A 16,150-nucleotide genomic window follows, 5' to 3' on the forward strand; every position below is an offset into this window, starting at 1 on the left:
ATTACGCAGTTAAAAAACTTGCTGCAGTCTTCACCGAGCTCGGCATCTGTCTTGTCTGTGTGTATGTTTTCTGTCATTTCATCATCCCACATTTTATTGAAACAGGTTGCAACATGGGAAACCAGGCTTGCCCAGGGTTAGTGTCACCAGCATTCAGTGTGGTCTCGTGTGCGCACCTAGAATCATGGACCCTGCCTGCACTGCACTGTTGGCATGTGCCAAAAATGAGTCCCCTAGCACGTGCCAGGAGTCAGAGTTTCCCTGTGTCTGCACCAAGAATTGAGTATCAGATTCTCTGTTGCCTCGTGTGGCTTCTCATTGAGAATCAGGGTCCCTGTGTGTGCATGCACCAAGAATTGGAGTCACTGGTTCTTAGTGTAAATGTGCTGTGAGTCAGGGATCCCAGGTGCACACAATAAGAAACAGAGTCAAGTCAGTGGTGCTCAGTGCTGCCTCTTGCCAGGAGAATCTGGGTCCTGGTCACCATGGGGGACTGGGTTGTACAGTAGCACTGTAGCATGCCTGCGCTGTGGAAAACAGACTTCCATGTGCACTGCAGAAAACAGACTTCCGTGTGCGCTGTGGAAAACAGACTTCCGTGTGCGCTTGCCCAGAATCGAAGTCAGGTGGCACTGCCGCCCTGTGTGGGCTTCAAGTTTGGTCGCCTGATTGCATTGCAGGGAGCAGATTCCAGTCTCTGTGCACACGCTCCCAAGCTCAAATTCCAGTTGGGGTGCGCTGTGGCCCAGCGAGGGGCAGGTCTATCAGTTACTATGGCGCCATCCGCGATCCTGTGGGGAGGGGAATAGGCTCTTTGACTCACAGAAATCTGCGGCCTGGAAGTCTGGATTCTTGTTGTCTGTTGGTCTGAAGCTGTGGTCACAATTCTCTGTCCCCAGTGGCTACAGGGTCCTGGTTTGTGTCTGAGACGTGACTGGGTGGTGCTGAGGCCAGGATCCTAGTCTCAAGCAGCTCTGTTTCTCAAGATGGCATGGTCTCTGTGCCCGCACCTGCTGCCCAGAAGTGTCCACTTTGTGCGCGGGGCTCTGCAGTCTAAGACTGCCCAGATTGGCAGCTCCTTGGAGGACCTGCAGAATCTAACTGTCACTAGCTCATACACACACACACCACATATGTCTACACTCTCCTCCATGGTTCCCTCACTCTCTCACACTTTCTCCCACCCTACCTTCCTGCCAGTCGCCATCTTCCTATCCCCTGCACTGTGCATTTCTACCTAAAGTGGAGATTTCTACCTAATCTGGCTCTTGAGCTCATGTTCAAAATCCCTATACCATAGAGTTTATCAAATGAAAACATCATTGTTATAGAGTACTTTGCATCCATAAAACATTATGTTTTATGAGTTCTTTTATAATATATAAAATTTCTGTGTTATTTATAAGTGAAATAAAATTTTACTTTGCAGGATACATGAATACATAAAACCAAGACAGGAATGATTTATACAAGAGGAATTGCCAGAGAGGAAAGAATCGATTACTCATAATGTTTTTATTATATCCTATGATTTCCCCAACATTTCTAGCATAAACTTACTTTAATAAAAATAAATATAATAATTGTGGCAGTAAATGATCAGTATTTGTAATGTAAACTGTCTATTATATTGTGTCTTTATCATCTAATAATACTGATATTGAACAGCCAAATAAACAGCACCAGCGTTTCCTGAAACAGTGCCTCTAATGTATGCATGTATTTGCTCTTGTTGATGTTCTTCATACAAAACTTTTGTAAACAATTCTATGTCAGACTGGTGGCAACAAGTCAATGTCTAAATCTAAATAACAAGCTAGCTAGACCTGAACTAAAGGGGATAGAATGAAGGAGTGGACACAGAAGTAAAAAAAAAAAAAAAATTAAAAAAATCATTCTTTCTAAAAGGAAAGAGAAACAAAACAATCTTGCTGAATTTATATGTAACTAAGAAAATATTTCCAAATCTCTTAGGCACACCATAAGATTAACATGCCTATGGAAATAACACATTTCAGTACACTTTGTCACATTTTATGGGTCAAGGTATTCTTCAAAAATGTTGAGCCATCAATCTCTTTGCTTTTCTACTCTCCTCCTTTCCCCTCCCCTGGCCTCCTCTCCTCTCTGCTCCATTTTTCTCCTATTCTTCCCTCCCCTTGTTTATTTTTTCAATGTAGAAATTAGAGGAAGGGGAATAGAAAATTTGCTAGCTATCCTCAAACTTCTTGGCATCCCAGGACACGTTGGTTTTATTCAATAAACACAAGAAACTAATTTTGTTTCTGAACTTCAAAACCAATACAAAAATAGCAAGTAAATAAGTGGTAGCAGAAACAAGCCCTATAATTGAAGAGCAGAGAGATACACCATATCCTGAGCTGGAATGGCTTGGTAAATAAATATTTAAGATTTGGGATATGTCCATGAGACTGTAGATTTCAAAATTCACATTTTTTTAAATATATTTTATTGATTTTTTACAGAGAGGAAGGGAGAAGGATAGAGAGATAGAAACAACAATGATCAGAGAGAATCACTGACCGGCTGCCTCCTGCACGCCCCCTACTGGGGATCGAGCCCACAACCCAGGCATGTGTCCTTGGCTGGAATCAAACCTGGGACCCTTCAGTCTGCAGTCTGACACTCTATCCACTGAGCCAAACCAGCTAGGGCCAAAATTCACATTTTTAAAAGGAATTAAAATGGAGGTGAGTGGGAGAATAATAGGAGTATATTCTTTTTCTCTACAGATGAAATGCATTTATTATTTGGCACTCTGCCTATATTTGTACAATAGTCTAATTTTCAACCTGGAAAGTGTTCATTGGCAGGGTTATTATTCAAAATGTAAAACGGATCATGTCATTCTCTGCTAAAAACCTGAGATACTTCTTCCATTTTCTTCTGGTGAAGTTTACATCCATAATTATGGCATCTAAAACATGATCCGTATAACCCACTCTTAACTGCACTTACTACACCCCTTTGCTGGCTCCCTTCTAAGTACCAATCCCTCTTGCTAGAAAAGTTCTCAGCATTCCTAGAGAGCCAAACTCTTTCAATCTTCTAACTTTGTATGTGCTGCTCTATCTGCCTTGTTCCTTCTCATTATCCGGTCCTCAGATTTTCCTGTTTTGTTTATTGTTTTCCCTCTATTTACAGCCTTGGCTCTACTTATTATGCATGAAAAATATTTATATCTGGGAGTTCCCCAAGGAAAAAGACTTAAACTTTCTCATAGCCATATTCTTAGCACCCAGCTCAGTGTTAGGCCAAAACAATTAACTGATGTTGATGGAATTAAAAATTAAATGCTGCTTGCATTTGTTGACAAACAATGCGGAAATGAAGCAGGTGCACTGGCAAAATCTACATTTCATTTCTAAGTTGCTCAGAAATGAATACGTTATTCTTCCTAAGTTTTTAGAAAAGCAAGCTAAAAGAAAACACCTCAACATCAAACCTTGTATGAATGAATCACTGATTTAACTGAGATGATTCACAACCTAAAAGGATCTCAGAAGGAGCAGGCATACAGCCTGGAACCCCTCGATCCCATGTCCATAGGGGATCAGTTTGGAGGATGGCTGAAGTTAATCAGGTAAGATGATCCGCAGCTCTTTTTGTGTTCAGTTGGGTCTGATTTTGCTTTCAGAAAAAAAAAAAAAAAGTGCCTTCCCATTGCATTCCGATAGCATTATGTAAGTAATAACAACTCTCCACCTGTCTCTTGTCCAGGCTCTGGTGTTGTGCATTTCCATGTGCTCAGCCTTCAGAGCTCCTGAGGATGACATTGCAGCACCCACACTCTGACCACATCCCCTCTGATCAGAGCCCTTGAGTAATGTTCTATTTGCTACAATAAGACAGAATAAATCCTTTTAGCTTCTATGCATTTATTTATTGGTTCTGAAGTGTATAAGCCTGAGTTACTACCAATCCTTAGTTGATAAAACACTGTCATCACTGGCTTGCATTAGGTTCCTCTCATTCCATGTATTAATTTGCTCTTTTGTAAAATACATATTCCTCCTGTTATCCTCTCCTACATGTGACCATTCTCATGTGTATAGTGTGCTTCATTTTATTTATATGTGTTCTGATAAATGCATATTGTATAATTGGTGTGGTTTTTTTCTATAAATCAATTTAGTTCATTTTGTTTCATTCAGTACCAGGCCTTTTCTAATTAGCAGACATTTGGTCCTGTCCAAAACATCCATGGAGACATTTGGTTCATGCCAAAGAACCTTGAATTTGATCCTGTCCAAAGGTTCATGCATAGAAAATGTCCCTGGGTTAAAAGAACTCATCACAATTATTTGTACTTTTAGTTTGCAGGATTAAAACATTAACATACTATCATGTTTTATTGGTTTAAAAATTGTGTGTGGCTGTATTAACAATAATAGCCATTCTTGCTTTGGTAGTCAAGCTGGTAAATGGGTGAGGGTCCGAATATTGCAGAAGAGAAGAATTTTTATTAAATATGGACCAAATGTCTCCGTGGATGTTAAAACAAGGAAGATATTGTATGCCTCTTAAAAGCTATAGGCAAAAGGTGTCATGAGATACCACTACCCAAAAGTGGTTATGAGGGCAGTAGAAATCTACTAGAAAATATGTTTTTGGAATAACACATTCAAAATTGATATATTCAGAAATAAAAGATATTATTTGATAACATGGTTCCAATGAGTTTATTATGTTATCTAGTCATAAAGTACAATCATATATTAAAAAAAATACTTGGCAAATGATCCTAGACAAATTATAAAAGCCTAGATTGAACTTCTCTCTCTGTAACTCAACCAAGCAGAATAAGGTTGAAATGGTGATGATTACTGAGAGAAGGAAGCTACTGTTACTAATAAAAGTAACAACTTCCCCATTATAAGGGTTTCCTATGTCTTTGAGCCTGTTCTACAGAAATATTAACATATGTATATTCCTATTTTATTAATAAGGACATAGATATTTTATAATAACAAGCTAAAATGTGTTGTATGCCCAACTTTTCAGACCTTTAATTTTTAGCCTTTTACATGAAAAATGTTTTAGTTTATGTTTAAAATGTAAAGAAAAGACTTTTTTGCTCTCACCATCGTTATTCATGTAAATAATGTTTTTTAGAGACAATTTGCATATAATTCCCAGAATATACAATAGCAAAATAAGAACTGAAAATTAGGGGTCACTTGTTTAAAATCCACATCAGAATTTGTCACAATGCATAATACATTTGTCTGTAGCTTTTTTAGATGGGTGTAGTATCTCACTTGTTTTAAAGTTTTTATTCCTTAAAAATATCCTGAGGCAACAATTCACTTTATAAACGAATGGTAACAATTGTGTGAGAATGTTGGCCAGGATTCACTTTTTGAAAAATCTACATGGGAACCATTTGAAAAATGGTGCTTCTAATGAAATAGATGTAGGTCTTATAACATGAAGTTATATTCTCTGTCCTTTCAAAGGCAAAGCTTTATTTGTACCCTGGACATTTAAAAGCACTTGGAAATCTCTTGATGGACTCAGGCATTTATTTGACTCTGCATCAAACAAATAGCCAATCGAAAACACCTAGGCTTTCTGGGCTGCCAATCTTTGCCTCTAAGGTGAAATCTCAGTCAATAAAAGGCTCATGTTAGAAAATGTGAGTGACATTTAACTAAGGGGTGCAAAATATATGGCTGTAATTTTGACACTATTCCTCCCACACAACTGTCAACAAGTCTAAATTAGCACTGGAAGTCATAGGTTTCAGTGATAGATGAAGATATTTTAGCCACATCACAAAACCACAGAGGAAACCGGCTTTGTTCAGATGCTTATGCATTGGTGTTATCTCATCTGATTTTCCTTAACGGTATTCCTATGTCACTATAGACACTGAGTTATAAAATTCATACCCATTCCTCACATTTAATACGCTACACATCCCCCTAAGAAAAGGTTTTAAGTTGTTGCTGTCATAAAACATACATCCGTTGTGTTAAATTAGCAGTGTTTATAAACAAAAGGAAAAATGCAACTGATATCAGAGAAAAGCCTGGGAGGCTTCTCTCCATTGCTAGTGGGAATGGGGTTCGTGGGTTACCAGTGGAATAAGCATTTCTAGAAGCCGCCATAGGGAGATGGATATGGTAGAAAGTTTTATTTTCATGAAATTCCATTCCTGGGTCTCTAAAGTCACATTTCACTTAATCCATCCTGGGAGTGGTATAGCTGGGGTTTCAGTAGAGTTAAAAGCAAAGCCAGAGTCCAGAGTTTCCACTCTATGTTGAATTCGGGTCCAGGTCAGCATCAGGCTAGTTACAGTCCACTAGTCCATTGTGTGTGGGGGTCCATATGGCTTTGGGCCATGTGGGCAAACTCCAGGAAGTAGGAGCGAGAGAACCCCACAAGCCAGGAGTCAAGTGAAATACACCAAGAGGAACCAAGAGCACAGAGTGATAAGAGAGTAAGTTCCTTTGTTTAGGAAGTTAAGTATCCCAAATTTCACACTCTTGCAGTGGCCATGCCTACTGTGGCTAACAAATTTTGTTCTCAGGTGTGACTGACTGACACTTACCTTCCCAATGTCACCCCAGCTTTACTAGGCATGCATCTATCTTCCCTTTGCTCTCTTTTTATTATTAATAATCAGGTTAATTACAAAGATATCACAACCACCTGAAATGTGTTGATTCTTTTATATTATTAGTATGATGTTTGTATTTTTTCTGTGACTCATTATAGATACAATCTATAGGACTTTATTTACTTTCATGTCCTCTACCCCCTTATTTTTCCTCCAGGATTCAGAAATTGAAGATGTGAGGAATTTATTACCAGATTAGACCAGGCTTATTACCAGGCTAATGTTGTTAAGACTCAGCAAGAAACAGTTATGTAAAATGCAAACTCATTCTTAATTATATCATCAGGGGTATACAGTGCCATGCATATTATACTGGTCTAGAAAACATATTTTCACTGAACCTTTTTTTTTTTTTTTTTTCTGAATGAAAAATGCACTAACTTCCACTATGCTTTAGATGAGAAGTCAACAAATTTTTTTCAAAAAGGGTCAAATAGTAAGTATTTTAGATTTTGGGGACCATATAGTGTCTGTCACAACTTAACTCTGCCATTCTTTTTAAAAGATATATTGTTATTTTTTTAAAATATATTTTATTGATATTTTACAGAGAGGAAGGGAGAGGGATAGAGAGCTAGAAACATCGATGAGAGAGAAACATCGATCAGCTGCCTCCTGCACACCCCCTACTGGGGATGTGCCCGCAACCAAGGTACATGCCCTTGACCGGAATCGAACCCGGGACCCTTCAGTCCGCTGGCCGACGCTCTATCCACTGAGCCAAACCGGTTTCGGCAAGATATATTGTTATTGATTTCAGAGATGAAGGGAGAGGCAGAGAGAGATAGAAATATCAACGATGAGAGAGAATCATTGATCGGCTGCTTCCCCACCTGGGATTGAGCCTGTGACCTGGGCATGTACCCTGACCCCAGGGATTGAACCATGACCTCCTGGTTCACAGGTCAAGGCTCAACCACTGAGCCACATCAGCCAGGCTCAACTCTGCAAATCTTATGCAAAAGATGACATAGATGATATGTAAATAAATGAGTATAGCTATATTTTAATAAAGCTTTAAAAAAAACCTTGAATTTCACATAATTCTTATGTGCCATGAAATATTTTTTTTGGTTTTGTTTTAATAAGAAAAATGTAAAAAAAAAATTTTAGCTCTTGATATATACAAAAACAGATTATTGCACTTAATACATGGACTATAGTTTGCTGACCTCTTTTTAAGATGATTATATAAACTGTCCAATTATAAACTGTCCTGTTAGCACTCATTTCTATTCAATAATTTGTTAAGCCCTGTATTACTTGCAAAAAAATAATGAGAAGGTGGTATAATTTTCTTAATATTATTTAAAGACACTGAAATTCATATGACAGGTGCAATCATTAGCTTTCTGACTTAATTTATGTAGACATAATAGGGAGGAATGGATGGTTGGAATTTTTCTGTGCTTTTGTAAAGTCTTAGAAAATAAGAAAGGCCAAAATGACCTTCAGGTTTAGTCCTTTCAAAAGTCTCCTTTCAGTTGTCAGTAACAATGTGCTTGGTCTGCTCTGAAGGGGCTTGCATTATATCAGTGATGAATGTTCTATTATAAAATAATTTCTGTTCATGATGAAGCATTTTCTGTTCCTCTAGGATGAAATAAACCAAGTAAAATTTGCACATATATTTGACTCTGATAACCTGTATTCCTGTAGTTGCAGTAGCTTGCCTGTTTATTTTTTGTCCTTCAAAAATTTTAGAGGTTAAAGTTTTGAACAGTCTTTTTATATATCACATTCATTGAAATATACTTTAAAATAAGTATTTCTACCTACCTACATAGACAACAGCAAGCTGATGTAAAGCAACTCATGTCAAAAATTTATTTAAGATCTGAAACTTGTAAAAGGAATTCTAAAAGAATCTTTTGAGCATTAGGAAATTAAACACAATGCTTTCTTTTGGTTCATTAATATCTTCTACTGGAAAAATATGACTGTAAGAGGAAACCTACTTAATTCTGTGGTTAAGCAAGCAGATGTTTAGTTGGTCAGTTATTACACATTGGGAAAAATAAAAACCTCTGATATTGTAGAAGCTTACCTCAGTAATTTTGAGTCAAACTTCTTAAAAACTCTTTGATTCCTAATTCATTTTCAGACCCTAACTCCAACATCTAAATCTTAATTCTAGAATATTTATTGATTGATCATTTTTTCTTCCGGGCATAGTTGAAATTTTCATTTGTCAAAAAACCTAAATCATTTTATGCATTTTATATGGAAATTATCCAGTATATCTATTAAAAAAACATTTATTAAATCAAGTAGGATCAAGAATTGCTGATTTATCAATTATAATTCTTAAACATGATGTTTTTTCTGACATGATAAAAGTAAGCTTGTATTATAAATGAGATGAAAATGTATTTGATGAGGCTGTACTATTGGTGTTTCCATTGAAAGGGACTTTTACCATGTTTGTTTATTTTTTAAACAGTGATCCTGTTTTCATGATGAACACTGATATATAAGAAAAAGGTAGCAATTCAGAAGTTTTAATCTAATATATTCATTCTAATAAGCTGTTGAATTAGTTAAAGGAAATTATTAACTTTTTTAATTGTTAAGAAGAATTAAATTCTTAGGCTGATGGAGGGGTAGAAATAGGTCAGAGTTTCCTAAATAACACTCTCATAAATGTAATTAAAAGTTATAAGTCATAGATAAACTTGGCAATGATACTAGTTATTACTGCACACTCATAGGAAGTTAATATGATAGCAAGCACAAGACCCATATCATAAGTGAGGCTCTTCCCTAAACTACAAAGCAGCCATAGAGACTCTTAAAGACCCAAATTCTGGTACTGTCCTGTAGCCCTACTCCAGTTCTGTGATATGTTGGGATTACACATCAATGCAATTTACAGTTTACTGGGAAAGTTAATGGTCACTGGAAGGATGACAGGCTATTATGATTTAATCTTAAAATAATTCCTAACTTGTTATGAAAGGGACTAGGTAGGTAGTGATTCATGACATCCATTTCTCTTTTCTATTGAGAATACACCTAGACTCATGTTTTAGGCCTTCTTTTATTTAGGTGTGACCATATGACTAATTTTTAAAATGTTTTTATTTATTTTAGAGAGAGAGGAAAGGAGGGGGAGAGAGAAACATCAATTGGTTGCCTCCCATTGAACCCACAACCTGGGCATGTGCTCTGATAGGGAATTTAACTGGTGACCTTTTGTTGCATGGGGTGATGCTCAACCAACTGAGCCATACCTGCCAGGGCCATATGACTAGATTCTGGCCAAGGGAATGTGAAAGAGTTTGACATGCATCACCCAGGCCTTGCCCATAAAACCTCTCAATCACTCATGTAGTCTCTCTCTCTCTCTCTCTCTCTCTCTCTCTCTCTCTCTCTCTCTCCCTTTCTTCTTCTTCTTCTTCTTCTTCTTCTTCTTCTTCTTCTTCTTCTTCTTCTTCTTCCTCCTCCTCCTCCTCCTCCTCCTCCTCCTCCTCCTCCTCCTCCTCCTCCTCCTCCTCCTCCTCCTCCTCTTCTCTCTTATCCCCTTCTGCCAACTGATATTGATGTCCTGGTTGACCTTGTAGCCATATTTTAAATACAGATCCCCCTATTTAGGGATCTTGTATGACTACATGGAGCAAAGCATTCGCTTTCCCTGCCCTACCCCATGTGCACTTACAGTAGAAGATAAATGTAATTAGAGCATATAATATGCATAGTGTCAAGGCATCGAGATTTTGGAGTTATTATTATGACAGCTAGTGAGACGATCTTCACTAATACACATAGAGTTTGAATTCAAGTACTGAGCTGCCCTATACTGATTGTCTGGACAAGATAGAAAATCTCCCAGACTTAAAGTTTCTTCAACTGCAAAAGAAAAATAACAATGCCTTTTCACAGGATGGTTCTGGAGAGTAAATGAAGTACCATGTGTGAAAATACTAAACGATGTCTAGTAAACTGTGCTTAATTAATATTAATTCCCTTTCATTAAAGAAACAAATCTAATTAGTCATTTTATGACCTAGAATAAATCATTCTTACTTTTTTCTAATTATATTGTTGCTAATTTATAATATTGTTATTTTAGCATTACTAATCCATATTGCAACATCATCAACCAGATAAATTATGTAATCAGTTTTTCTCACCTAGAACTTTCAGAAACAATAAAAGTTCTTTGGCTAAATTTAGTTGTATAATTACAGTTTGACTAACAATCAATGTAAATACAATTTTCTTCTCTATTTCTCCATCAATCATTCTCATCAAATATTAGCAATATTTGATTGTTGACAGAAATGTTGAATTGGAATAAAATAGTTTTTATTCCAATACAACATTTTTTCTTTTAAAAAGGGAATTCAGAATTCTGAGAAACAAAGGAATCTCAGTCTATATAATCAACAATTTAAATTAGATGGGGAAATGGCTTTTAAATGAATAAATTGATGAATAATTAATTCTTCATAAATACATAAAGATCTGAGTTTTTGGAGGGTGGGAGAAGAGAATAAGAACAGTCAAAGGACAGGGACTGCAAAAAGTGAGGGGAATGATAAGGTGGTTTCTCCATAAGGCCTACCTTATATGGCAGAATATAAAAGTAACCATTTTTTCACAATATTGTCCTTAGAGAAGTGTGAACTGCCTTGTAAACTAATTCTTACAAAGTTTCTCATACAAAATAAAGCAACTGAGGACATACTCTCAATTCTGAACACCAAAGAACTGTTGGGCAAACTACATTAGTGATTTAACACAGCTTAGTAATTACCGTGAATATAAACACAGTCATTAATTTGGAAAGAGACTGCATATCAGTGGGGTTCTGGCAAAAAATAGATGGCTCCACCAAATGGGTAATTTAAGGAAAGTTTAACGAAGAGACTATTACAATTTTGGGAAGGGTTTAGAAAAATCACAACAACTTGCATGTAAGTAAGGAATAAATCTTAATTCCTTTCCATAACTATAATTATGGCTCTTTTTTCATCAGTTTCAGTTTAGTTCACCCGATGTTTACCTAGAATGATCTTATTTTTTTTTAGCTCAGCCCTGTTAGTCAAACCCTTAAATGGCAATCTAGCAGAGAAACAGACATGCAGAGTGTTACCTCATTGTTTTGTAAAATGTAGTAACATAAGCCCCTTCGGAAATATGAGGATATCTGGTCTGACAACTTCTAAAGACATCACACCTATGCTGTACATTAAGGGATAAAAGGATATTTTATTGGAAAAAAAACAAAAACAGGATAGGGTAATTTAGCTGGAGGAAGTGTCTCAGGCATAGAGGCATGAAATAACATGTCACAATGGGAATAAAAGCATTTTCCATATGTTTACATATCACTTATATTTTGTTGCCTTGAAACTACATCTGTATGTCCTATTCCCATTTTTCAAATTGGGTTTTTGCCCTTTTTTTATGTTTTGTAACATGCTTTCATATATTTAAAACGTTAGCCTTTTTTGAAATGTTACAAATATTTTTGTTGTTGTTTTATAAGTCAAAGCTTTCTGCAAAGTTAAAAAAAAATACCACACACAAACTTTTCCTTTATGATTTCTAGGTTCTGTGTTTTGTGTAAATGGAAATTTCCCACTTCAATATAATTATTAATAAAATTTCTCAAGTATTCTTTTAGCCGTGCAGACAAATATAATTAAATACACACAATAGCCTGAAAGGTTCTTATTAACATTCTGATTTTGCAGTCAGGAACCTGAGAGTGAGAGAGGTCCAGGAGCTTGATTTCGGTCACAGAGCTATTAAGTTATTGTGCCCAGTTTGAAACCAACCTGACTCAGAGAGCTCTGCACGTCTGGGAATTTAACGTGAGCCTGAAGACAACCCAAAATTATCCCTTCGAAGAATTCCTCCCTTTCCCTTCTGAGGAGGCTCTTAAGGTCCTCCAATGGCATGGGCTGTTTTTCATGGAAAACATCCTTCATTACAGAAAGGAAGCTACAAAAGTTCCAACCAAGTAACCAAAGGAGACTATGTGGCTGTTGTTTTAAAAGGAAATTATTTTTGTTAACCTAAAAAGGAGCGTAGCAATAACTAATGCATTAATTATGTCGACCAATAAGCTCTGACCACTTTTATGGCAGGCGATTCTCAAATGCTTTTAAGGGGTAAACTAGATAGAAGGCGCTTACATTGTGACATTCCTTTTCACTACACCATGCTGCTTTTTCTTTTCTTCCCTTATCTTTCTTTTTTTTTTTTTTTTTTAAGGGAGCAACATGTCCCTTCTTTATGTGTTTTATTGGCATGTGTACTAGTTTCCTGAGTAAAATCAAAGGAAGAGTTTTGTAATTATCTTTTGCTATAATAAAAAATCCTCTGTTTGTGGATGCTGTGATGTGTGGCCCAGATTCTCTGCCAAAATTGAGTTACTTCCTTAGCTTGTGGTGGAATGGGCTGAGTAAGGTCTTTCAGCTGAGTCCTTCTTCAAGTCTTATCCTCAGCCAAACTCACCATAACGCCCCCTTGCAGAAACAGTCTTGATCTCAGGACTGCTTCATCCAGCAGTATCAGGGCCTGGCCCCTTGGCCTCAAAGTGGGACAACTTTGAAGGTTCATGCCTGGTCCACGACTCCTCCTGGGGTTGCCGGAGCCCTCTTTTTCAACAGCTTTGCGCTTCAACTTCCTCCTGCCCAATCTTGCTTTCTTTCATCCTCCTTGTTTCCTGAGCACCTCCCCCAACAAACCTGCCGCACACAACTCTTAGATGGATGTTTCCCTGGACCTGACCTATTACACTTTTATTGCCAATTCTCCTGCAGAAGTATTCCTATTTTGTTCGATTTCTTTTATCTTCTGTTTCCAGTCATTGCCTCAACAGCCCTATATCTGCCATTTTTAATGTCTGGTTTTGAAAACAAAGTCATATGTATTGACTTTTGGAAGTTTTATTGGAAAGAGGAAAGTCACTTTTTCTTTAAAAAGAAATCATTGCATTTATTTTTTTTTTCCACTGATTCTTTTCTAGCAAAACCTAATTCAAACTGTCCACAACTCTTAAATCTCACAAAATGAATGATAAACCTTGCAATATTAGGCCTTCCTGCAAAATTTTCGTTGTAAATGTTGAGATTTTTGTCCGGAGCCTAAAATTAGCTATTAAAAATGAGGGAAACAGCCCTAGCTGGTTTGGCTCAGTGGATAGAGCGTCGGCCTGCAGACTGAAGGGTCCCAGGTTCGGTTCCGGCCAAGGGCACATGCCTGGGTTGTGGCTCAATCCCCAGTGGGGAGGAGGTGCAGGAAGCAGCGGATAAATGATTCTCTCTCAGTATTGATCTTTCTATCTCTCTCCTTCTCTCTTCCTCTCTGAAATCAATAAAAATAAATATATTTTTTAAAAAATGAGGGAAACAAAACAATAATCTTAAAAACTTTAATCACCCAAAAGATGTTTAAGCAAACAGACCTTAAGTTTTTTATCTGAAAGTAATTTTTCTAAAGGTCAGTGACTGAAAGTCAGTTCGAACACAGGTAAACATACTACTGCTTTAATTCCATGATGCTTTTAATATCTATCTTATAATTATAATAATTCTGTTTATAGGGAATGTTATATAATTAGTTTATTAGACTTTTTTTCTCTAAATTAGCAAGAGGTTTGTTTCCAAAACAAAATTTGCAAAAGTGTACAATCTGAATGACGAATGTTTTTATTAATTTGAACAATATTGAGTACATCAATGTGTCAGATAATCTTTTGAGCACTGTGAAATAGCGGTCAATAGATTGGCAAAGTCCCTTCATATAAGTGGGTGGTCCATATAAGACACTATACATTCTTTGGATTAAGGGTTGCATTGTAATGAATCTTGAGGAACTATATCCTAATATATTAAAGACTATTTGCAAAGGCCAGAGCAATTGAACAAATGGTATTACCAACTGGCAATTGTAAGGCACTCTATACCTCTTGAGATTAGAGATGTTAAGCCCCTTATGCCTTTAATAAACACCTTCTATTGGACCATGTTTTCAGGTCCTCTTTTATATTATTACTAGAGGCCCAATGCACGAAATTCGTGCAAGAGTAGGCCTTCCTTCCCCTGGCTGCCGGCTTCCCTCTGGCACCCGGGACTGAGCTGGCTTCCCTTTGGCCACCTGCAGGCATCCGGGACCCGGGCTTCCCTCCAGCTGCTTTGTCCAGAAGGACATCTGGTCTAATTAGCATATTACCCTTTTACCATTTTGCCTTTCTTATTCTGTCCTCCTCTGTATCCACCCATCCAAAACATTCAAAAACAGTGCCTGCCTAGAACTCTGCCTGTTATTTCAAGGCCTAGTTCACTGTTGTCCAAGGAAAATTCTCTGTTTCAAGTCTTGTGGAACTTTCCCTTTTCAAAACCTCCATTGCACTGAGTTACAATCTTAATCACATCACAATTTATCAATGCATTCACTTAGCTAACATTTATTTTTATAGAGAAAGAGAGTTCCTTCAGATACTAGTAGTAGTCTACATTCTAATATGTAGCTCAGTAAATACCTGCTACTTCAGGAACTGTTTGATCAACAAAACTAGTGTAAACTAAATTATAGAACAGATCATGCAGTACTTCAGGTTTCGATGGTGCTACTTCCCCACCTTCCTTGCTATCTAAAAATAATATGTTGGCCAAACCTGACCTGGCCCCCACATCAGGTCCTCACAAACTTTGTCAAAAGGTTGAGGTGTATAACCCTTCAATGAGATATTAAAGAAATAATGATGGAAATATAGGCGTTCTAAGAAGAAAAAAGGTAATATTTTTGAAGACAGAGATATATTTTACTTCCCTTCACTTCATAGCATTCCTTGCTCAGTATCAATTCAGAGTAACACTTTGTTGCAATTGTTTATAATTCCTTCTTTGGATGGAACCTCAAGGATGCTCCTGGCAAAGCAGTGAATACTATGTCATCAATATCATAAGGTAATGTAATAAACAAAAGAAGAAACCAACAACATGAAAGCTGAATCAAAGAAATGAGTGGACTCTGCCTGCATTCTGGTATAAGGCAGTGGTCGGCAAACTCATTAGTCAACAGAAAGGTGGGGAAGTAGCACCATTGAAACCTGAAGTACTGCATGATCTGTTCTATAATTAAGTTTACACTAGTTTTGTTGATCAAACAGTTCCTGAAGTAACAGGTATTTACTGAGCTACGTATATCAACAGTACAACGATTGAAATTTCTTTTGAGAGCCAAATTTTTTAAACTTAAACTTCTTCTAATGCCACTTCTTCAAAATAGACTCGCTCCGGGCCGTGGTGTTTTGTGGAAGAGCCACACTCAAGGGGCCAAAGAGCCACATGTGGCTCGCGAGCCGTGGTTTGCCAACCACTGGTATAAGGGGCTGTCAGATTGAGTTGTTTTTCAAGGGATTTTGTGTATCCTTCTCAGTCATCAACATTCTTTGAGGAGCTTTTGATATCTTCCTTCTTCCTTGCTTGGTGTCCCGATGCCTGCTAATAGGTGGATTGCTTCTTTTCTTTTCTTTCACATTTTTTA

The sequence above is a fragment of the Plecotus auritus genome (assembly GCF_963455305.1).
Source record: "Plecotus auritus genome assembly, chromosome: 1".
In the NCBI taxonomy this organism is placed as follows: Eukaryota; Metazoa; Chordata; class Mammalia; order Chiroptera; family Vespertilionidae; genus Plecotus; species Plecotus auritus.